The sequence below is a fragment of the Acinonyx jubatus genome, chromosome C1, assembly GCF_027475565.1.
Source record: "Acinonyx jubatus isolate Ajub_Pintada_27869175 chromosome C1, VMU_Ajub_asm_v1.0, whole genome shotgun sequence".
NCBI lineage: Eukaryota > Metazoa > Chordata > Mammalia > Carnivora > Felidae > Acinonyx > Acinonyx jubatus.
In genome coordinates, this window is record NC_069381.1 from 111,096,406 (window position 1) to 111,121,921 (window position 25,516).

Sequence of the window (25,516 nt, forward strand, 5' to 3'; positions counted from 1 at the left end):
TGCGACAGACTGACCACAAGACCATAAACTAAAACATAATGCAATGTTCTAACAGACCACATACCCAGAAATAATACGACATAATACTAAACATTAGATGAAAATTAAATACAGAATGAAATATACACAATTTGAAAATCGTGAAAATTATAGCAACATATAATAATCTAGGACATAGAGCCAAAGCTGTCACTACCAGAAATATTTTAGCATTGCATATCTTAGAAAGAGTAAAAATGTATGAGACACTAAAAATGTGGGAAATAAAGAAAGAGTAAAACACATGAAATGAGAAGAAAAGAAATTACAAATACATAAGTAAATATTAATGAGGAAGAATACAAAAATACATAGAACTTACAAATAAATCTAAACTCTTCAAAATTTAAAGACAAATCACCAGCTACATTAAGAAAGAAAGAAAGAAAGAAGGAAAGAAAGAAAAAACAAAAGAAAGAATGAAAGAATGAAAGAAAGAAAGAGACTGAATGAGCCAATAAACAAACTATAAAACGACAAAGCAGAAGTAATTACCAAAACAGAAGAAATTTAAATTTTAGAAAGACTAACTTGGACAACTCTGGCAAATAAATGAAATGCAAAAACATGTAGAAAAAATATCTTATAAAATTGACTCTGGGAATGACAGGAATATAAAAAGACAAAGTAATATAGAGAAAATAAAATAGTTAAGCAGTACTTTCCCAAGGGTGCCTGGGTGGCTCAGTCAATTGGGCTTCTACCTCTTGGTTTTGGCTTGGGTCATGATCTTGTGGTCCATGAGTTCGAGCCCCACTTTGGGCTCTGTGTTGACAGCTCAGAGCCTGAAGCCTACTTCAGATTCTGTCTCCCTCTCTCTCTGCCCCTCCCCTGCTTGTGCTCTGTCTCTCTGTCTCTCTCTCTCTCAAAACTAAATAAACATTAAAAAAATTTAAAAAATACTCCCCCGTGAATATGTATGTATATGTAGAGAGCTACATATAGATATTAATATGTTGATACATCGAGATACAGATATAGATATGGATATATTTGACACTACATTGAGGTATAGATATATTGTTATGTATATTGATATTGAGATATTGATATCTGTTTCATCAAATCAAAATTATTTTTTATAGGAAAATTTTGACTAAACACTGCATTAACTCTCCATAAAATAACAATCATGGGTCAACTCTCACAGTGTTAATGGTTGCCTGGGCTTAGTTCAGTGGGTTTTGCTCAGTCTTTCACAAGGCTGCAGTCATCAAAAGACAACAGGATCTTGAGTCAACTCAAAGGCTTTCTTTCTTACATTCTGGTGCCTGGACTTGGAAGACTCCAATAGGGGAGAACTGAAACAGCTGGTTTTCTCAGGCATCAGTCTCTAAGTCCATGGGGCCCCTCTACATTGTGCCTCCAGCATGGTGGTTCAGAAATGTATTCCTTCCGTGGAAGTCCTACGGTTTGAAACACACGTCCCAAGAGACATCAAGGTGGAAGTTTCATGATACTTTATGATTCTGCCTCAGAAATCATACTGTCCATTCTGCCACATTTTATTTATCAAAAGCAAGTCACTAAACTAGCTCACATTCGAAGGGCAGGGATCAGACCCTAACCCTTTATTTCTACGCAAATGGTAAAAGAACTTGCAGACATGTTTTAGAACTACCATAGTCACTGTGTTTACAGAGTTAACACAGAGATCAATAACTGGTGAAGTAAAGGTGTATGCTATCTAGAGATTCAAAAATTGCTAAGGGAGATTCATAAAAAAGTTGTTACCTGTCAGAAGGAGAAGACAAAATGATCATGGGAGAATTCAGAGGTAGTAATAATGTTCTGCTTTTAAAGCTAGATGGTGGGTATTTTCCAAAGATGTCTGCAACACTGGCCCCCATCAGATGAGTTATTTTCACTTTGCCACTTCTCATGCAAAGAAGTGAGGTATAGACTTCCTACCCTTGAAACTTGGTAAGCCTGTGACTGCTTTAACCAGTAAAATTGTTTTGAAAGTCCCAAGACTAGGTCAGATAATGTGTGGCAGACTCTTCCCTGCTCTGTTTCTACCCACTGGAAAACTGGTTCGTGGAGCTGAGCCCTGAGTTGCCATGTAAGAAATCTCTGAGGCTGCCATGATGTCAGGACGCCAAGTCATATGTCAGAGATTCTCTTGGGAGTTCCAGTCTTGGAGTAATTACAGCCCACACCCCATCTTGAGAATTATGTAATCAACCTATGTAATCACATCAGACTTTGAATCTTCCCACCGGAGCTCTAGACACTCTCACACAAAGACAAGCTATTCTACCTTTTGTTGGATCCAAATTCCTGCTCACAGAACTTTGAGTAGAATGAAATGGTCATTTCCAGCTTCTGGGTCTTCGGGCAATTTGTTACACAGCAATGATAACTACAGTCACATGGGTGTTATTACTATTATATGTTATGTATATGTATATATATTCTCTTGCATGTTTTGCTATACTTCGCAAATAGATATTTCAAAGGAAGGAGGAACAAGTTCCAAATGAGTGTACAGTGTAAAATATTAAAGCAAAAAGTAATCCACTGAATGGAAAGGAAGCATACTGTATTTGAGGAGAGTTTAATTTAGAATAAGAAGAGAGGAATGAAGGGCTGTTCTTGCATTGACTGCTTTTGTATCATTTGATTTCTTTTTTATTTTATTTTAATGAATGCATTTTTACTTGTTAAATGCATCTTATCTTTGTTAGCATTGAGTTTGTATGTGGAAGTAACCCGTTCAAGTAATTGTGTTATAAAGAATATGTGCAGACCTCTCAGAGTGGGTGGTATGGGGGGATGGGGTCGCTTGCCTTACCCAGTACTTCCTCGCATCGTGGAGCACACTTCCCTGAATGGTAAGTAGTCCTCCAGTCAAAGAATAGACTTCAACAATGTGGAGAACGATTTTGGGTGATCTCACTTAAGAGATACTGTACATCATGTAATACACTATGATATTCACATGTGGTGGCCCCGAAAGAGTGCTGATAGACAGCTGACTTTGAGAACAATTACAATTGAGATTTATGTCACAGATTAATAAGATGGAATGAGAAGAGGAAACAAACTAGATTGGAACATGCTTCTTAATTTTTAATTTGGAAAGGTAGACTCTACAAACCACAAGTCCGATGGACTGTCACACTAGAACAGTGGCTCCTTCACTAGGATGGGTGTAAGCAGAGGTGTGTTTATTTAAAAATGATCAAGGATGCTGCTGACAAAGATAGATATAAATATGTATAGTAATAATAATGACGGCAGCAATAGTAATTTTAGCACCTATGTTACCAGTACTCTTTTAAACACATAGCTTGTCATTGGTGGAGCTGGAATTCACACGCAGCCAATAGGCTTCAGAGTCCACCTTCAACCACAAATGGCTGACCAGGTCTCATAGCGGATTTAGATGAAGAAATATTATAGATAGCGAAGTCAATGCAGATATTGCAACAGAGATATAGAACATTGTGAAGGCACACACACATACATATCCACAAACACATAAACAAATGTCGATATTTAGGACAGGAATGCAGTGTTTGTATAGAGATCCACTAACGTGAACACCTACATTTCAGTTTGAAAAATAAGTACCCTCTTCTCATTCTTCACCCATATCAGAGCAGAGGAGAAGAGTTGAGGTCAAACCAAAGTAAGTATTTACCTTTTTTTTTTTTTTTTTTTTAGCAACGTCCCACTGCAACTCACTTGCCTGATAAATGTTCTTTATCTCTGTCAGCATACTTGCTTACTAGCGTAGGGGTGGAGAAGCCTGGAGCCCGAAAAGGACTACACACCCTAACCGATGCTAAATGTGTTGTGTGACGTGCACAACTAACGCTCGAGAGAGTGTGAAACAGCTCAAACCAATGCGTCCTGAGTTGCAAAGGCAGGATGTAACCAACGTTTAGAATCCTGGAGAATAGCAATTGTTCTCTCTTTCCTTTTATGTTTGTTTTTTTTTATTTTGAGAGCGTGCACCTGTGAGCGGGGGAGGGGCAGAGAAAGAGGGAGAGAATCCCAAGCAGGCTCTGGGCTGTCAGCCCAGAACCCGCCGTGGGGCTTGATTTCATGAAGGGGGAGATCATGACCTGAGCAGAAATCAAGAATCGGACACTTAACCGACTGAGACACTCAGGCGTCCTGCATATGTTCTTGAAATAATTGGTTCTATTTTCTCTTCTTACCCCTGGAGGACTTTGGAGGTTAAGTAACTGGAAACATAAACACTTGGGTATATTTTCCAAACTCCCCATGTCTTAGTCTCTGCAATGGCAATAGAGAATACTAACACTAATAATAGCAATACTAATGATAGTTGTTCTGTAGGCTTGTGATGATTAAGGGGCAGATAAATGAAGCTCTCGGTTTAAATAATTATAGTAATTTTTCTAAAGTTAATAAGTTCCTTTTCCAATTCTAGCAGATGAAGGAATTCCAAGGGGGCTGAAATGTGTCTTCAGTTGGTTCTGGTGCCCTCCCTGGCCAGGGCCCAACAACAATTCAGGACAGTTTTACTCTGCTACAACTCATTTGCACTTAAATGCATCTGACCTACAGTCAGCTCAGGAGACTAACTCTAGAGGAGTAATTACATTTTAGCAGGAGGCAATGACTTAAGTCAAAGAAAGATCTCTCCTGGTGGTAATTTGGAATCAGTTTAGTCCAGTTTGAGAGATACCCTTAGGAGAAAAGCAATCTTTAAATAGTTCAGAGTCTATGGAATAGTCTACTACTGAATTCTGACAGCCAAGGGAGTGTAAGGGTGCAATCAGACCCTTTTCCTCAACAGACTGTGAACTCATTCTTGATGCCAAGGAATGAACTAGAATTTACTGGAGATTCTTTTCCCTCTTGGATTCCTCCCAAAATTAACTGAATTATCATAAGATTCCTCATCATTAAAAGGCTTCAAGACTCAAATGGAAAAATTCTTCACGGTGAAATTTCAAGAACTCTGAATGGCTGTGGAAGGTACGTGTGTAGGGGAGGAGACTATCCTGATTGTCTTCAAATATAATCCGAGCAAAGGAACATTCATTGAGTCCCAACATTCACTGAACATTGCACTATCATGGGTATTTTCACATGGGAAATTATCCTTAATTCCCATGCATAATTAAAGAAAGGTATTAGTATTCTATGTAGCTTTTATTGCCACATATTCATTATCAGGATTCTGAAAAATAAAGAAAAACTACACATATAAAAATAAAAACACAATTTCATCATGAAGACCTAATAGCTATGAATTATTTTTGTGTGTTTAAGTTGTAATATTTTTCAGCATATGCATGATATATTTTATAGAATTTACATTATACCAGACATAAATTATGAATCCTGATCTTTTCACTTAGTATATACAGTTTAACATCTGCATAATATTCCATCATATAGATATTTATGAATTTAGATAGTATTATCTTTCAATAGGAAATGTACAGGAATAATGCAAAACAGACAAAAAATCTACACTTTCTGCAGGATAACTCAGTTATAATAACATAGCAAATTGGTAGAATAGATTCTATAATATAAATTAACATCAAAGCACTATTTAGTTGCTGTCAGTGAAATTTATTTGCCCAGGACATTTGCAGTTTATTTATAGCTGTCATAAAGGTGAATTTCTGAAATATATTCTCAGAAAGGTTCTGATGGCTTTAATGCTTTATGTGCCCACACTGGTATTTAAAATTTTTATGTAAATGAAAATGCCAGGGGTGAAAACCAGCTTCCAGGTACCTGATTCTACCCCTCCTTCTTTCCATTTGTGACCTTATATTTTGGTACACTTAGCCCTAATGGAGAAAATATCTATTGTTCAGAGCAAGTCAACAGAAAGAAATAGATTTGTGTTGGTCTGTCTATGGTAAAGTTCTCATCAAAGTGGAGCTCAAGCAAGTTTTCCTGTGTTCATGGCTAATTAGTAGCAGCTTTGGAGCAGTAATCACATACCTGGAATGGACCACATATAAATTGATGTTTTCAGACAAGCCCACCTTATAGATTTTTCTACTCTCTGTAAAGCATCAAGGAATATCTCAATATGAATATCTGTTTTAAAGTGCAGAGCAATTCTCTCCCAGAATCCCTGGAAATAAGTTTATAAATAAAAATTTCATGATATTCAGGTTATGTTTATAATACATAATCTGTTGAATCTATCTATCTATCTATCTATCTATCTATCTATCTATCTAATGTGTCTATTTATACGTAGATCTCTTTCTCTCTTTCTCCTCACCCCCCTCTCTCTCCAGTAGAGGGAGTGCTCTTGGGAATAACTGTTACAAGAATGTTCTTCCTGGGTGCTTAACAACTTATTGACTGCTTGGTCTAATCAATGGCAGGTGTGGTTTTCTATACACATCCTCTCTTTTGGCTTTTGGCTTTAGATCAGAGTGAAGGGGAGAATGGAACTAGGGAAGAATGGCTACTGAAAGATTTACCAAAACTTATTTAACTCCCAGAAGGCTGGATATTCAGCAAGTTCTACCTTTTATATTATTAATAATGCTGTGGTTAATGTATTTGTGCCTAAATTCTTGTCTGCATGTCTTATTACAATGTAGGAAAGGTATTGAGAAATGAGCTTCTAATTCAAAAGATCTAAACATATTTGTGTCTAAGTTACTTTCTAGAAAGTACATTTCAGTTGACATAGTCGCCAGCAGTGCATTAATATATGTACCCGCCCACATATTAGTTGTTCTTAAAGGCTAAAATGGCTTAAAAACTCAAAGAAGATCAGCTTTGATGGTGGACTTTCAAGAACATGACAGGTTGTAGAAGAAACTGCATTTAGAGAACACTCCTGGGAGCATCCTTCAAATGAAATAAAGCTAACATTTTGACACCTACTATATACTGTAGTAGATGCTTAGGAAAGATTATTTTATGTTATCTTCAAAAAATCTCCAGCAGATTAGTGCTTTATTCCTATGATTGCATTTTTGGAAACTATCTCAGAGAGGTTAATTGACTTGCCCTTGATTAAACATCTTGGGTAATGTTTGGGCTTCTCACTGACACATATCAGACAATAAAACAAAATCAGACTACTCTGCCTCCCAGATCATATGGTATAAAGGGCCAATAACTCAGATGATTAGACTCCCTTCTCTGTGGCCCTTCTTCTTATGTTTAATTAAACTGTAGAGTTACAAATACCATTTCACCAAATTCATTACTCATACAAAATCCATGAGTCACATACAAATGACAGTACAATATTGAGAATTTCTATAAAGCTATTTATCACCATCACTTTTAGATATTTACTATTGTTTAATAAACAGCAGATTACTATGTCTTGGCATAATGAGGCAAACATCCACAACACTTAATTCATGGCAAGGCTGTTTTTTGTGTGGGCTCATTAAAAGCTGCTGGTTTTTATAATCAATTCATAATTTTGAAATAATATCAAATGGAATTATTGTAACCACAGAATAAACTAGGATAAGAGAGAACACTCATAGTTGGAAGACAGAGCTGTTTGCCCCTGATGAGTGAGTAAGTGTGCATAGATTCTTAGTAACAGCTGCTTCTGTTAAATGCAATCACTTGTTTCCCCTGGCTTCAAATCTTGGGTGACTTGGAAATGAAGGAGATTTCTATTATATATAATTACTTTCCACAACAAAGGAACAACAGCTAAATGAAGTCAATTACTAATTGGAGGCAGCTTGTCAGATGAGAAGTGGTATAGAGTAATCAATAGTTACTGAAGCTACTATGTTGGAATCACTGGTGGAGATTATCAGAAACATGAATGGTATCTGTTTCTATTGAGACCCTTTTGGTTTCTGTGAACATGGGCTTAAAAATTATATTCCTTTCTTTTTAAAGTTTATTTATTTTTGAGAGAGAGAGAGAGAGAGGAGAGAGCAAGAAGGGGAAGGGCAGAAAGAGGAAGAGAGAAAGAGGGAGAGAGAAAATCCCAAGCAGGCTCTGTGATGTCACTAGAGAGCCTGATGCTGGGCTCACTCCTAGAAACTGTGAGATCATAACCTGAGGTGAAATCAAGAGTTGGATGCTTAACTGACTTAGCCACCCAGATGTCTTGTCTTCTTATTCTCTCTCTCTCTCTTTTTTTTAAATAATAGCTTTATTGAGCTATAACCCAAATACCATGCAATCCATGCATTTATGGTGTACACTTCAATGGCATTTAATGTACTTACAAGGTTGAGCAACATCACCATAATTTTATTTTTTAAATATTTTTAATGTTTACTTATTTTGGAGAGAGAGAGAGAGACAGAAACAGAGCATGAGTGGGGGAGGGGCAGAGAGAGAGGGAGACACAGAATCTGAAGCAGGATCCAGGCTCTGAGCTGTCAGCACAGAGCCAGACCCAGGCCCGAACCCACGAACTGTGAGATCATGACTTGAACCAAAGTTGGATGTTTAACTGACTGAACTAAGAGGCGCCCTATTCACTATAATTTTAGAACCTTTCATCACCCTCAAAGAATCTGTTCCCATTAGCAATAATTCCCATTACCCCAATTCCATCCTTCCCATCCCTAAATGGCCCCATCTTATGTTTTAGGGAGCCCTGGTGTTTCAAGATATTTATCATTACCTATAAACAATGAAAACTCAGAGTGCTGATCGCTAGACAGTTTGACAGCCTATGCTGCACCTTGAAATTATTATGCTCCTGGTTTTAAAATATTCTGTATTTACTTTCTTAACTGCATACTTATTTTTTCTTTTCCAAAGGTCTCCGAGGAATAGAGCCACCTTTACTAAATAGTGGTAGTCAAGGTCAGTTAGCCAGGAAGTAAAGGGCAAAAGAAAATGTAGTTATTTTGATGATTAGACACAACATTCCAGAATATCCAGAGGGGAGGAAGCAAACTCTCTTTTAATACTGGACCCACCATAGAAGTGTTAATGTTGCAACTCAACAGTGCAAGGATGGCAAGAGAGGATGTAGAAGGGACCACGGTTGGCTCAAGGAGAGCACAATCTGAATAAGTCAAAATCTGCTTTTATTACCTAGCCTTCCTTGACCGTTATAGATCCCTAGGATCTTTTTGAATTTAGTAACACCTGTTTATCTGAACAAAGGTTGTTTCTTATTCAGGCAGAAGTGCAGTAGGTTGGTAACTTAGTGCCAAGAGACCATTAGCACCGTGGCCTTATTCTTCATCTATACTGGAAGGGAGTTGGTCTGTCCAAGACGATCCCAAAGATTGTTTTCACCTTACTGTCTATAGTTGTGTGACTACATTGTCTGTGTTGCCCAATTTTTATCCTAGGATTAACCTGGAAATGAACAGCATTCACAGTTTACAACCATTGGGCTCTTAAAATGCAATATCATCACAGAATCTAAAGAGGTAGGAAATTTTCCCTGGAAAACGAAGACACTACCAAGTCAGTGAGAAGCCGCTTTACCCAGGCCCTCATATGGTATGCCTACTGAAAATTATTTATAGTATCTGATTAAAGTATTGGTTCACCTAGTGAAATATGTGGTTACCCTTAAGTGGTTTGATGGAGATCAATCTTCTCCCAAGACAGACTTTCCACCTTCATCAATCAGTGCCCTTCACCCTCATCTCACACATGCATGCACACACACACGCACACACACACACATACAGCATGGGAAGCTCCACCCCTGAACTCCTGTTTATACCCTACTATCCTCTAAAACCATTCAGGCTATTTCTTTCCAGGATCTAGAGCTGTCTGGGATGCCCAGTGTATGTGATAAAAGCAAGGCTGCCAGAAGAGGTTGAAAGTTTAACAAGTAAACTGAGACCAGAGGGCAGGTGGGGAATGGGGTCAGAAAGGATTCAAAGCACAGGGAGAAGTCCCTGGGAAGATCTGAAGCTTCCCAGAGTACAGGTGGCTTTGCTAACAGTTTAGAGTTTTGTATGTTGTGTGCATACTTCTGTGTGTGTTTCTGGTGGGGGAGGATGATGGTGATGCTGAAGAGGTAAACAGGCCTTTGGGGATCAGATTTCATACTTACTGGGTTCTTGACACATGTATTGCTTCATAGATGCTTTCTCTTAATGCTCATAATCATAACATTTGAGGACGGACAAAGCAATGTATGGGAGCCTCTGAGAGCTCCAAGTGAGGTCATTCATCCTTAGAGTTAAATTTTAAAAAGATGACACTGGAAGGAAAAAAAAAAGATTACCTTGGCAGTCTTGAAGAGAAAGGATTGGGAGGTGATGCCTCTCAAAGTTAATACATATAAGGATCACCTGGAATATGTGTTTAAATGCAGATTTCTCTTCTCCCTCCAGAGACTATGGCTGGGAAGATTGAATAAAATTACCCTGATGTAAAGCATGAGAGTGTCTGGAATATAAAAGGTAAAAGTAAAATAAAAAGTAGCTATTCTGCCACCTCTGCTGATTTCTATGGTGATAACGTTATGATAATTAGCCAATTAGGATCTAGGAAGTGGGGTCACACCTGAAAAGGTAGGTCCCGCCCAATGTCAATTACCTGCCAGGGGCACTTCATCTCACTTGTCTGGTTCTTTAAAGGAAGAATTCCCCAAGTCTAAATGGACCTTAGAAAAATCTGGGTATCTTTCAAAAATATGATTTCAGAAGTAATTCAATTAGATTTGGGTGTGGGGAATAAGTATTGGAATTTTTATAAAGATCATCAGGAAATGTTAATATGCAGATAGATTTGAGAACTGCTGACCAAATTACAAAACTCTTATTTTTACCTTGCCCTGGGTCATTTGTCAACAATGTAGATTCCTGGGCTTAACCCCAAATATATCTAACCATATTACTTGGAGGGTGGTGGTGATGGGTTATCTCATATTTCTAGGTACCCCAGTTGGATTTTTATGCACCTTAAAGCATTAACCACTGCCTTAGAGATATGGGTTGCATACAAGTAATATCTTATCCATCACTGAATCTTTTTTTAAAGATAGTTTTTTAAAATATTTTATTTTTAAGTAATTTCTATACCCAATGTGAGGCTCCAGTTTACACCCCCAAAATCAAGAGTAGCCTGCTTTACTGAAAGCCAACCAGAAGCCCCTTCTATTATTTTATTTTAAGGGAAGAGCCTCTGCCTCTGCCTTACTCATTCTTTTTTTTTTTTTTTTTTTTTTTTTTTTTTTTTTTTTGCCTTACTCATTCTTGAATGGTGTACAACTTTTATCCTCATGCTGGACACACAGGGACATTAAATATGTATATATTACTAAATTATCTTACGATGCATTTAATGCTTCTTAAATTTAGCAGAACACAAAATATGTACATAGGTTCTAACACCAGACATCACTGCTTTCTTCTTTTTTAATCTAAAATCAACAGGGATGCAGTTAATTTTAATGGAATATTCTTTGTTTTGCTTTTTCTTATTTCAGTGTAAATGAAGAGGTGAAGGGTATTTAACAAATACTGGGTATCTTCTTCCTTCCAGGATGCTGTACTCTTCACAGACACAGCCTACCTAATAGGCATCAAGTTATAATAAATCTGAATGCAGGATTTTCTATGGGTTAGTTAGGTATATCCCAACACTAACTTTTCATTTATCTTGTCCATGCTATGCTTGCTTTATTTTTTCCAGTGTGAGGTAGAAACTCTGAACAGCCAAACAAGCAGAAACTCAGCACCTAAATAAAGGCTACTGCTTTTGCAATCATTTTTACTTCATCTCTTTTTCATGGTGGTGATGTTCCAGGATTTTATCATTTCTTTGCAGTGGCATTTGTGCAGGTAATTAGCCGCTCCCTATCCCTCAACAGCAAGGGAAGGCAATTGGCCTTATTTTTGAAGTGTATACCTTCGTTGTTGGTTTTTTTTGTTGTTGTTGTTTTGTTTTGTTTTGTTTTGTTTTTTGTTTTTGATAGTTCATCAAAAAAGTAGTAGCCTCTTTAGTCAAATTTTATGCTTCTCAATTGTCCCATTAGTGAATGTAAAAATAATCTATCCAACGGGAAGAAAGGCCCATCACAAAAGGTAGAACAGTAATCCTGATATGCTCAAGTTAAATTATTTGGGGACTGGTAATATATATTTATATAAACATATATTTTCAGTAGTAAATCTAATAAATGTTATCTTTTACATTTTATTTAATGATGCTTTTGAGAGTTTGATGATCCATTCTATCCTATTTTGCACAAAAATCAGGGCAACGTTAAAAAAAGGGTTGAGACATAAAACAAATGTTTTAAATAGCTTGATATATAACTCTTCTTGAAACTTAGCCACTTCAAAAAGAATGGAGTTTATGATCTGATTTTTAAACCTTCTGTTCATATTTTTTCAGCACATTTAATGACCGTGAAGGACAAATATCTTAAAATTTGATATGATTTGTGAATTCATATTATAAAGCTCTATCATACCTACAGAGTATAGAGAAACCAGAGAAAGAGCTCAAATATTCTGCCTCTGTGCAACTACTGCTACCCTGGAAAGACTAAGGAAGGCACAGTGACCTCTTAGGATTGTCTAGGAAGGATAGAGGAGTTGGGTACAGTGGCTCCAGGTAGCCAACGATGTCATTCTAGAGTTATCATTTTAACTCCCTGGGCTTTCTCATGCCCTACCGGAGGTGACCACAGAACTTCAGATTATTCAGACCCCAAGGAGATGTGGATGTGTAGAAGGTGACACGGAGCCTTCTGTTGGAGACTTGTGGGCCCCGGGGCCTGGGTTCTGCCTCTGGATCTCCATGTGCTTTTTTTCCTCCATCTGCAGGAACCATGCCTACTTCTCTTTGTTGCTCCTGATTCTCTAATAGCTTCTTCTCATTCTATGTCCCCTAGAAGTAGTTCCTCCACCCTTTTGTCCCACATGTATTATTCCAGGTGTCAAATGATTATCGACTCTCCCTGTCTCCAGGCTGTAAAACCCAGTTTGCTTCTTCTGCTCACTGTGCCCTACCTGTGTGTTTTGCTTCACCACTGCCTTCCTGTCCGCTGCTATCATGTCCATTACATTATGAGGAAAACCTCCTGAGGGTAAGATTATTTTCTCAGTTTCCAAATTCCCGTTGTCCTTCTCAATTCACTTTCTGAACAAGTGCTGTGTGCCAGGATTCTGCTAGATACCATTGAATCTCAGATGACGGGAGAAGTCTAAAGTTAACTCACAGTGGAGCAGGAGACAATGTGTCTAGAGACAGGGCTGGCATAGTGGGTTCCACAGAAGATCAGAAGGCTAAGGAAGAGCAGACTCCAGGAGAAAATGCTCTGGAGGCTTGTTGATGCTGCCCTGATCCTGCTACTGTACCCCCGCTGGCAGGTTTATCTTTCACGGTACAATTAGAAACAAAACTTGGACCCAATATGAACCTCCTATAAGTCTCCATGTACAAATGAAAAGGGTATCCCCTTGGGGTGCCTGGGTGGTTCAGATGGTTAAGCATCCAACTACTGATTTCAGTTCAGGTCATTATCTCATGGTTCCTGAGTTCAAGCCCCGCATCGAGCTCTGCGCTGACAGCACGGAGCCTGCTTGGGATTCTGTCTCTTCCTCTCACTGCCCCTCCTCCTCTGTAAACAAACAAACAAACAAATAAATAAACAAACAAATAAATAAATAAATAAAGGGCATCTCCTCTTTCTTCTACAGTCTGCTTCTGATGTGTCCACCCCATATGGCCCAGCTCTCCCCTGTCTCTGCTCTTATACCTGCCCATCCCTTCTTCCTTATCCCTGCTTTTCTCACAGGAATATTCCATCAATCTCAGAGTCTTCCCCAAGAGGAAATGCCATATGATTGTCTAAGAAGAGTAACCACTCAGCCTGAAAACAGAAATCAACTGTTGGCCTTGTTGACTTGTGTTTTTCATTGAGCTCTGATGACTTATCTCCTTATCTGCTCTTACTGGCACACCCAGAGTGTTCTGACCATTCCAAAAACAGCAAGTTTCCAAAACAAGAAAAACCCCTTTTAAAGGCTTTGCATACCTATATTCTCTGCTTGGAATTCTACATGGCTGTCTACTATGATTGTGTCTCAACTAAGGCATTATATCCTTTCACAAGAATCTTTTGATGACTTCCCCTCTTCCTCCAACCCCATCACACTGGCTGCCCACCATAGGAATGTGTCCTTTCTGCACCTGTCTGTATCAAAACTTCTCTGTGGAGCTCGGCACAGCTCTCCAGGGCAATGCCCACTGGTTGGTTATTGATTGCTCACCTGCCTCAAGGGCAGGCTCCATGCCTTCCACTCCTGAAGCTCCATCACCAGTCTGGCATCTCATACACAGGAGAAGATCTGCATAGTGTATATGTGGGCTTCAATGAGGCATTGAAAACAATGAAAAAAATGGGACAAAAAAATCCATGGAAGGAATAGTGTTTCCAATGAAGTGACAACATGAGAATGTGGATAGTTGATGGGATGGATCTAAGACAAAGGAGGGAGCTCAGCATCAGCAGCAAATTTAAGAGGATGACAGAAGCTACCTCAGGCTTTGTGGCTTCCTGAATATAATCCAGGACCCAAGTGGAGGTAAAACAACACAACAAAGGTAAAAACAAAAAGCCTCTTCATTCTCCTCTTGCTCAAAATAATGACAAGGAGCCATTGTCCACAGATTTTCACAGATCCAGGTATCCCATCAGACAGATTTCTCTCTAAAATCAAACTACAGCATTTCCTTAGTGTTCAAGTTAAAGAACCTAAAATATAACTCCTCTGCTTCATTGATAAGGAACAATATTTTCTGAGAACTTTATGGAGGAAGGAATAAATATCTTACTTCCTTTGAAGAATTTGGGTATTTATCATCAACAACTTTACACTAAAAAAATAAGTAAATAAGAAGCATTAGAAAAAATGGCCCAGCAGTCAACTTCTTATAACAAAGTGCCATATGTGTCATTATCAGATAAAACTGATATGCATAACCTCCTGTTTGACCCAAATAATTCATAATTATTTACCCATCAGTTGATTCACATAGAAGTGAGATAGAATAATATCCAGGATTAAATTTATTCATGGAGATATCCACAAAAGAAAATAGAAACATCACGGAATAATAGAGAGAAAAGAAAGTGTGAAACTCTTTTATTTTTTGAGAAAACACACTGCTAATGAGTTTCTAACACATCATCAGCCAAGGAATTAGTCAACATAAAAGGCATGTGTTAGGCCTTTTGTTCATTGCTGTTGGTTGATTTCTTGATGGCTGAGTGAGGACAGAGTTAGAATACCTACCAAGAGTAATTACAACTCTCAGGGATTCTAGAATTCCAGTGTTGAGAAGGGATCCTCTTCATTATAGAGCTCAAATATTCATTCATGTGTCCTCATTATTCCTCAAGCGTCACTGACCACATTTCCCCCAGGGCAGGCTCTGTCCTCTACCCTGGTGACACGGCCATAAAAACCTAGTATCACCTCATATCTAGTAGTCCAAATAGATGTGTTTGGTGATTTTACAGTGATGGACTGGAAGAATAAAGGATTCTGTAGGGCAGTGGCAAGGGAAACAGGAAAAAAAAGAACTAATGTCTTAGTTTATTAAATAAATTAAAAAAAACATGTAATAAGTTCAGGGTCAAACTTTTGAGCATTAGGAAAAATGAATATGAATATGCATTATGTACAAATAATATAACTTTATTATTTTAGTTTTTATTTACATTTTATTTAGTTAACATATAGTGTCATATTTGTTTCAGGAGTAGAATTTAGTGGTTCATTACTTACATGTAACACCTAGTGCTAATCACAAGTGCACTCCTTAATACCTATTACCCATTTATCCCATCCCCCTTCCACCTCCCCTCCAGCAACCCTGAGTTTGTTCTCTATATTGAGGAATTTCTTATGGTTTGCATCCCTCTCTTATTTATATAACTTTACATGACATTAAGAATACTGTATCCTAGGGGTGCCTGGGTGGCTCAGTCAGTTAATCCTCCGACTTCAGCTCAGGTCATGATCTCACAGTTCATGAGTTCAAGGCCCGCATCAGGCTCTGTGCTGATAGCTCAGAGCCTGGAGCCTGCCTCGGGTTGTCTCCCTCTCTCTCTCTGCCCCTCCACTGCTCATGCTTTGTCTTCTGTCTCACTCTCTCTCTCTCTCTCTCTTTCACTCTCTCAAAAATAAACATTAAAAAACAAAAAAAAAGAACACTGTAGCCTAAAGATCACTATCATCATTTACTAATGATTGAATTCCACATTGTACCCCACCCAACTTCTGGCAGTCCTTTAAATAAGGTCAGCATTCAATAGCTAGCTGTTCAGTGCACTGAAAACAACCCTGGAATGGTGGAACATTGCTTCCAGTTGCTAGACCTGTTAGTCATGTGGTCTTGGACAAAATGCATTCTGGGGCCAGCAATACCTGTCCCACCTATCCCCAAAGCACCGATACGAAGAAAAAAAGAAGCCTCAGTATTTCTGGGCTTTGTACATGACTGCCAGGGGTTAAAAATTCAGGACCCGCCACATTCCAATGGACTGGGTTTAGTTCAGGTGCAATCAGTCTCTGTGACTAGTCTCAAAGCTTTCCCTCTAGTCACAAATATTAGTGTGGAACGTTCATAGTGCTGTTGAGGGAGGGTGTGCGTGTAGAGAAATTCTAGAATTATCTTAAGGATACGGTGAGCACATCTGTCTTGAGCTCTAGGCCAAAACCCAGGCTGCTTAGGTAGCCCTATGCTGGGTCTCTACCCTCACCTACTCAGATATATTCTGCTTCTTTGACCATCTCTCTCATTCCCCCATGAGACTGTAGTTCCCTGAGATTTATACTTTGTTCATCACCCCCATTCCTCTAGCCAAGATCCTTCTCCTGCACCTACCCCCATACTGCCATTTTGTCTGAGTCTTACTCACCTCAACATTGAGCTCCAGTTCCACTCTGATGAACCCAGGGCCACTCCACTTCCCAAGGCCTCTCTCTCCTCTGGTCACTTAGGGTACTTGATTTCTTCATGGTTTTTGCAAACTGATTGTATATCACTATGCATTCCTAGTTATCTGTTATATGCTTTGCTCCTCAATCTGTATTAATCCTCTTGAAAGGAAAAAAAAATGTCCCTAGCACAGTGTTTTGCTGGTAGACATAAAGAAAACAGATATTGGAGACTTATGGAATGCTAGTTACAAATGTCATAATTTTTTTTGACGTGTGGTTAGTATTCATCTTTGATATTTCCATTTATAGATGACACTTTTTCTTTTTTCAACCACAATGCAGAAAGTAAAATAATTATAGTATGAAATTTGTTGAAATGACTCCTCTTTCATTGAAGTACAATTATATTAATGCCACCTTGGCTGTTTCCTTCTGAAATGGATTTGTCTTCTTTTTATTAAAATATCACTTTTAAAAACCATATCAGCTCCTGAAAAGGACTCTTTTTTCCTTTTTTTTCAATTAAGAGATTATATGAGAAACCCTCATCCCTTTCCCCTAATACTATTGTTTAAGGAATACATAAAACTAGCGGGTGGCAAGAGTTTTGAGAGTATAAAGCCACTTAGGAAGCAGTTTCACAAAAGATAAACTTTTAGAAATGATGCTTTATACAGAACTTTAAGGTGGGAGTGCGTATTTTGCATGTCTGAATGGGAATTACTTGAAAATATGGAGAAAATATGATCTTCCTCTAAATAAATGGATGAATTACCAATCATCATTTCATTGCAATCATCTTTTTGTTAGTTGTACAAGAATAATGAATTGTTTCTCTTATGTGAGTAAAAGAATTAGCCTCTGTAAATGGAATGATTGCCCTTGTCAGAAACAAATCAATTTTCATAAGGACCTTTTTAAAGGACATTTTAATAATTCAGTTTGGCTGAGCATTGTAGATGAAATTAATTAAATAGAATGTATGAAAAGTACCTAGTTAAGACACTGATCATCATCATTATTACTACTAATAATACAATTTACATTTTAAAAATATACAGAGTAAAAATAATCAGAGAAAAAAGAATGTTGACTATGATCCCATTTATGTAAAATTCTAGAAAATGTAAAGTAATCTACATTGAGAGAAAACAGATCAATGGCTCCCTAGGGATGGGTGTTGGAGTGACGATTTACAAAGGGAAACTGGGGAATGATAGGTTCACTACCTTGACTGTGGTGATGTTTTCACGTCTGTGTGTTTCACATATGCCTAAAACTCATAAAATTATATACTCTCAATGTGCACACAAATATATTGCATTCAGTTACACTCCAACAAAGTTGTTAAATATTACTCTTCACATATTCTCAATGATACTATATCCAGTTATTGGATTGTGACCATCTGTTTCACAGCCCCTCAACTTGCTGCCCGCACAGTGCTTCCTGCCCGGCTCCCCAAGGACTCCAGCTCACATTGTGTGTCCAATCCAAGCTGTGGTCTGTTGGAGGCAATATCTTCCCTTTTGAAACTTCAGAACCCTCACTCAGACCCTTCATCTACTCAAATCTATTCTGAAGGAAGCACCAACATTATATTCAACACTCAAAAAAAATTCGGAACCCAAAATACATTCACACACACACACACACACTCTCTCTCATTTTGTTTCAACAGATATCAACGTGTTCAGACAAAGGCATGGAATTATCTCACTGGATTGGCAGGCATATGGATGGATGGAAAGTAGGTTAGGGTGTGGCACTACCCATAAGGGTGATGTATTCCATTCAAGATCAGCTCTGCATAGATCTTTGTCATGCATGTATTCACTTATTCCCTCATTTATTTATTCATTTGTGCAATATATGTTATTCAACACCTATAACGGATGAGGCCTGGAGCTCAGTCCTGAGGATTCGGACAGGAAGAAAATAATCCTCCTGTCTTTCTGCCTTCATAGAAGAAAGCAAGAAATAGATAAATATTTATGATGAAATGTGAGTTATTAAAAAAGAGTTCTGGCAAAAGTCGTATCCTCATCCAATGTGCCCCTTCCTGTTTTTCATTCACATGCACATCATTATGCATTTTCTGTGCATGTGTCTCTATATAGGATGTAGAATAATTTTATATTTTTATGATTTATATTAAAAGAATATGAAAATTTCTGAATAAGGGTTTCAAGCACTCAATTCTTTTAGAGAAGTCATAGAGGCTCTGGAGGAGGCGATATTGATTGTGTCCAGCATCTTCAATATTACTATCATTAACCTATATCTCTGGTGTCATTAGCATTTTTTTCCTTCCGCCCAAGAGTGAAGCTTCTAAATAATACACATATCACTATTCATATTGCACATAAAGGTGTCCTTGCCACTAACTTATTTCACATTCATTTATTATGACTTTACTCCTATATTTCCCAGGTTTTCCGGGCATCTTAAGACTACCAGAAAATTCTGTTTAGTTTAGGAAAATGGAAACGAGAAACAAAACCAGTAAGTCACTTCCCACCCCGGGTGAAGACTTGACGTCTGGGAAGAACTGGTGAAGTCTGTAAAGGAACACGAATCAGAAATGAGCATGCCCTTTCTTTTACCTTAGGTGTGTTCTGTTCTGCCCAGGCCTTCTATCATATATCCAGAAAATACTAAAACAACTTTTTCTTTGACTTTGCGAATCAGGTAGAAAAAGCCCATTCACCGAACATGCTGGCAAACATACAATGATATGTCACAAGATTTATTCTCAAGGCTCCAATTAAGTGAAATATACTGTGGAGAAAATAAAAATCAAAAACAGTGTCAAAAATCTATTATATTGATAGCATTGAATGCAAATATTCCAAAAGAAGAACAATCTAGAGTTAATCGTCTGTGTTTCCACCTTAGGAAACTAGAAGAAGTAAAACAACTTAAATCTGAAGCAAGAAAAAGAAATAAAAACAATTAGAACATAAAGCAATGAAATGAAAGCAGGAAATCACTAGAGAAATCCACAAACCAAAAGCTAGTACTGTGAAAAGATCAATAAAATCAATAAGCCACTGGCCAGGCTAAATTTTGTAAAAAGTGAGAAAACACAAATTATTAGTATGATAAATCTGATCACTACCAATCTCATGAAAATTAAAAGGATAGTAGAGGAATATTATGAGCAACTCTATGCCCACAAATTTGATAACCCAATGAAATGGACCCATTCCTTGAAAGACACAAACTGCCAAAGTGCATAAAAGAAAAAAAAAATAGTTGATCTGAATAGGTCTATAACTATTAAAGAAATTGAATTAATAATTAATTACCTTCGCAAACAGAAAGCACAAGGCTCAGATAATACAATGTTGAATTCTACCAGACATTTATGGAGGAATTACATCAATTATCTTCAATCTCTTTCAGAAGATAGAAGCAGAGGGAATATTTCCTAGCTCATTCTATGAGGACAGAATTACCCTAACACCAAAACCAGATGGACATTACAAGAAAAGAAAACTATAGACCATTATCTCTTATGAACACAGATGCAGAAATTCTCAACAAATTATCAGCAAATATATTCCATAAAAGTATACAAAGAATTATGTACCATGGCCAAGTTTGATTTATTTCAGGTACACAAGGCTGGTTCAACATTTGAAAATCAATTAAGGTAATTCATCATATCAATAGTCTGAAAAAGAAAATCACATTATCATGTCAATCGATGCAAAAAAGTATTTGAAAAATTCTAACACCTATTCATGATAAAAACTCTCAGTAAACAAGGACTGGAGGGTAACTTTCTCAACTTGATAAAGGTTATCTCCAAAAAGTTAGAGCTATCATAATTGTAAGAAACTTGAAACTTCCCCACTTTGATCAGGTACAAGGTAAGGATGTTCTCTCTCACCACTCTTTTTTAAACATTGTCTGGAAGTTCTTGCTAATGCAATAAGGCAAGAAAAGAAAACAGGGTGTGCATATATTGGGAAAGAAATAAAACTGCCTTCATTTGCCAATGACATGATCATCTATGTTGATATTTGAAAGAATCAACCAGAAAACTCCTGGAACTAATAAGCAATTAATTATAGCAAGGTAAGAAGATACAAGGCAAATACATGAAAGTAAATTACCTTCCTACATAGTGATAATGACCACGTGGTATTTAATTTAAAAACACAGTATCATTTATGTTAACATCCCCAAAAAGAAATACTTAACTATAAACCTAACAAAATATATAAGATCTATATGAAGAAAAGTATAAAATTGTAAAGAATACAATCAAAAACCTAAATAAATGGAAAGATATTCCATGTTCATGGAAAGGAAAACTAAATGTGTTCAAAATGTTAGTTTTTCCCAATTTGGTGTATAGACTCAATGTAATTCCAATCAAAATCCAAACAAGGCATTTTATGGATATCAACAAACTGAGCCTAATATTTATATGAAGAGACAGAAGGCACACAATAGCTAACCCAATATTGAAGGAGAGTAAAATTGGAAGACTGACATTACCTCATTCCAAGACTTACTATGAAGTTACAAGGATCAAGAATTTGTATTGGCAAAAGATTAGGCGAATAGATCCATGACATGGAACAGAGAGCATAGAAATAGACTCATGCAAATACAGAAAACTGATCTTTGATAAAGGAGTAAAGGCAATACAGTGTAAGGAAGACAGTTTCCTCAACAATACTGGGAAAACTGGAACAAAATGAACTCTCAAACCTTCCTGGTCAAAATGCAAACTGTGGAAATACAGTTACTTTAGAAGATATTCGGGCATGTTTTACAAAACCAAACATGTCCTTACCATACTATCCAGCAATCACACTCCTTGATACTTGCTCAAAGGAGTTGAAAATTTATGTTTACTCACAATTCTGAATATAGTTATTTATAGCTTTTTTATTCATAATTGCCCAAACTTGGAAGCAACCAAGATGTCTTTCAATAGGTGAATGGATAAATATATTGTGGTACATCCAGATACTGGAGTGTCACTCAGTGCTAAAAAGAAATGAGCTATCAAGCTATGAAAAGGAATGGGAGAATATTAAATGCATACTTTTAAGTAAAAGAAGCAAGCTGAAAAGTCTATATACTGTATGAATCCAAGTATGTGACATTCTGGAAAAGTCAACACAATGAAGACAGTGAAAAGATCAATAGTTGCCAGAGAGAAAGGGGGAAGGTAAATAAGCAAAACACAGAGGATTTTTAGGGCAGTGAAAATACTCTGTATGATATTATAATGACAATATATTATTATTATATATTTGTCCTAACTCAAAAAATGAACTAAACCAAGAGTGAAACTTAATGTAAACTGTGAACTTCAGGTAATTATGATGGGCCAGTGTTGGTTGATTGTATCAAATGTACCAACCTGGTGGGGCATATTAACACTGGGGGAGGCTGTGCATGTTGGGGGTGTGCAGGGCATATATGGGGGATCTCTGTGCCTTCCTCTCAATTTTATTGCTCTACATAAAAATCTCTTTGAAAATCAAACTATATGCTACATACTTCAGAATATTTGGAATTTCAAGCTGTGGCACATTTTATGTAGGTATTTAGGCCTTTATTCATGCTATTTAGAGAGGAGAAGTTTGTCTCCCATTGGCATTGCTGAAAGTTTTTTTTAAGGGCACAATGTGAAACTCTTTTCCTTCCCCATGCTTCTGACTCATATGTTCTTCTAATAAAGGATGTTGTGAAGTATTTGTTGGTTTTATTTTTTCTTCCTCCTGTGGCTGCTGTGGGCAAAAGCACTCTGACATTGATCTCATTTCAGAGATGTCCTGTCCTAAGGCTTCTAATCAGCACTGAGCTGTCAGTTTAAATTCCCCAAGAAAGTCTCCTGTGTTAGGGGCTTGTTGTAAGAAATGGCAGCAGGAAATGGAGAGCTCAGGAAAAGAGACATACTGTATTTCAGACTCATCAAGGAATCATTTTCCAATCCAAATCTCTCATCAGGTGGCCTGGTAATTTCTCATGAGGTCTTGTAGTGTCCTTCACTAAGTGACCCTTTATTTAGGTTTCAGTTTCAATTTGCTTTCCAGATAAAACAACAAAGAAAGTCATGGTGCAGTCTAGAAAGAGTGTAACTACAGTACTGAGAGAGAAAGACAAAAATGCACGGCCTTGTATGTATTTTCTTTCTATTTTGCCTTATTAGCTCCTTGTTTATTATCTACAGCCTACAACAGTTAAATAAATACTTAAACTAGTTAAATATTGTTTTGAGAACCAAATATACAGACCTATGCAAGACACTAGCTGAAACGTACAGTCCTTGCTTTTCTTCTTTTGATGAGCTTAAGATCTACTGAGGAGGATAAGTGGGTAGATTTGAATGGAGTAGAAATATTGGGGGGAAGAGGGTGGGCACTTCTTTGATTATACATTTTTTATAGTTTTGCTTTATGGAATCAGGTTAATATTTTATGTGTTGTAAAATACAAAATAAAATCAATAAAAATTGGGAAGAAAAACCTCTAAAATTGAATTTAAACAAAAACAAATGGCATAACTGTGTTTCAAACAAATGTTGTAACTACCCTGAAAGAAAAGAGGTATAACTCAAGTAGCTTTTGAATGCAGTATTTTGATTATATACCCTCAGAGTAAAGACAGAAATAACTTAACAGATAGTGAACTCTAGCTAGTAAGCTCTTTTTTCCAGTGCTGTGAGTTAGCTGTTCAGAAGGTCCCATGTGTGTATTATAGGCTTCAGCAAAAAATTAAATATGAGAGTGGATTTTTCACTATTAAAGGAACTTACAAATATAGAAAGGGGGAAGAGTAAAATTAATGATGTGAAGTTGGATTTGAATTGAAGGTAAAAGTATGAAGTCAAGGTTTTAGATAGAGATAGGGATCTAGAGATATAAAGACATTGATACTTGTCCATCAATCTACACTCTCTAGTTCCACTGAGTTCAGAAGAGTGGCACACCACAAGTAATAAAAAGACCAAAATCCAAAATTTCTAAATATTTCTCTCCATCAAATGGAATTAGAGTTCCTTGGAATTCTTGTAAATCATTTTATCTGATTTCCAATATAGGACAGGAAAGTCCAAGATAACTTTTTAGGCCAGAAATATGGAACATCTCAAGAGTGGTGGGGACACATTAGAAGGACAGGAACTCTGTTGAAGGAGCTCTCTGTGGCCTAATTTGAGTGGTTCAGTCATCAAAGTGAATAATGATAGTCACAGATTATAATCTTCTTAATACAATGAAAATATATATGTACATTCTGACATAAACAGAAAACAGCTTCAAAAATGTCATCAATATATATTAAGAGTAATTAGTGTTTCATAAAGAACAGGATATTTATATACTCTCAATGTAACCTCCTACAAATTGCCCATTAACTCCAAAGGGAGGGATGGTAATTTTTCAGGTGAGAATCCTGGTAAACACCATCTTAATTTAGAAATTAAAATTAACATCACCAGTGATGGGGAAAACTGACATTGTGTGTTTCCCAATGTAATTCACTGAGAAGAAAACGATGTAATTTCTTTGGTATTCCTACCAAAAATACATAAACAAATATAATCATGGGAAAATATCAGACATTAAAGAAATACAGGGATATTCTAGGAAATAATTTGATTGCAGAGTTCAAAAATAAAATTACATTGACTATATTGACAAAGATAGAAATTAGGTTTGAAAATATCAAGAGGGAAGGTCAGGTGAAGATAGAGGAAAAATGTATTCATTCAAGTATCTGATTAGTAAAATTTTAAAAAGTAACTGGACAGAGGTGATAAGGTAAGACAAGTTTTCCTTGGTTTATCTTCATATTGTGGTACACATAGGACACTTGAACTTGTCTCCACTTGGGTCTGTGAGCCTAACAATACATTACTTGTTTAAGGTAAGCCGTCATTTACTCTTTAATACAGAAAATGTAATGAAACAGACTCTATTCACCAAGTTTTCTTTTTGTTGTTCTATGAACAGCAATCCCCAATTCTCAGTAGCTTGCTACAAAAAAGTCTGGAATCTCATTCATGCCCATATGTCTGCCATTGTGGGTGCCCTGTGGCTCTACTCCACATGACTTTTTCATTCTGAGATCCAGGTTAAAGGAGAAGCACTTTGCAGGGACACTGCAGTTCTAGGGCCTATGAGAACTTCTGCTCTCATTCTATAATCAAAGTCAGTTACATGCACAAACATGACATCCATTCAGCAAATAACTGAGGACACACATTGCTGAAGTGTTAACTTTTTCTAAGTGTAAATGTATAAAATATTCATTGTAGATAACTTGAAAATCTAGAAAAAACAGTAAAGAGGAAAACAAAAAACACAAATATCTTAAGCATTCATGGAACGTTGTTGCTAACAGGATGTTGGTTCATTTCCTTTCATTCTCTGTCTCCACATACACATATCCACACAAATAACATATACATATTTACAAAGGGGCAAATTGTACACACAAATTTATATCTAACTCTTTGCATGCAAGATTATATATGTAAAAATTTCCTCATATCATCAAATGGATTTATAGGGTACCTGAATGTCTCAGTCAATTAAGCGTCTAATCTCGGCTCAGGTCATGATCTCACAGTTTGTGAGTTCAAGCCCCACATCAGGCTCTTCACTGAT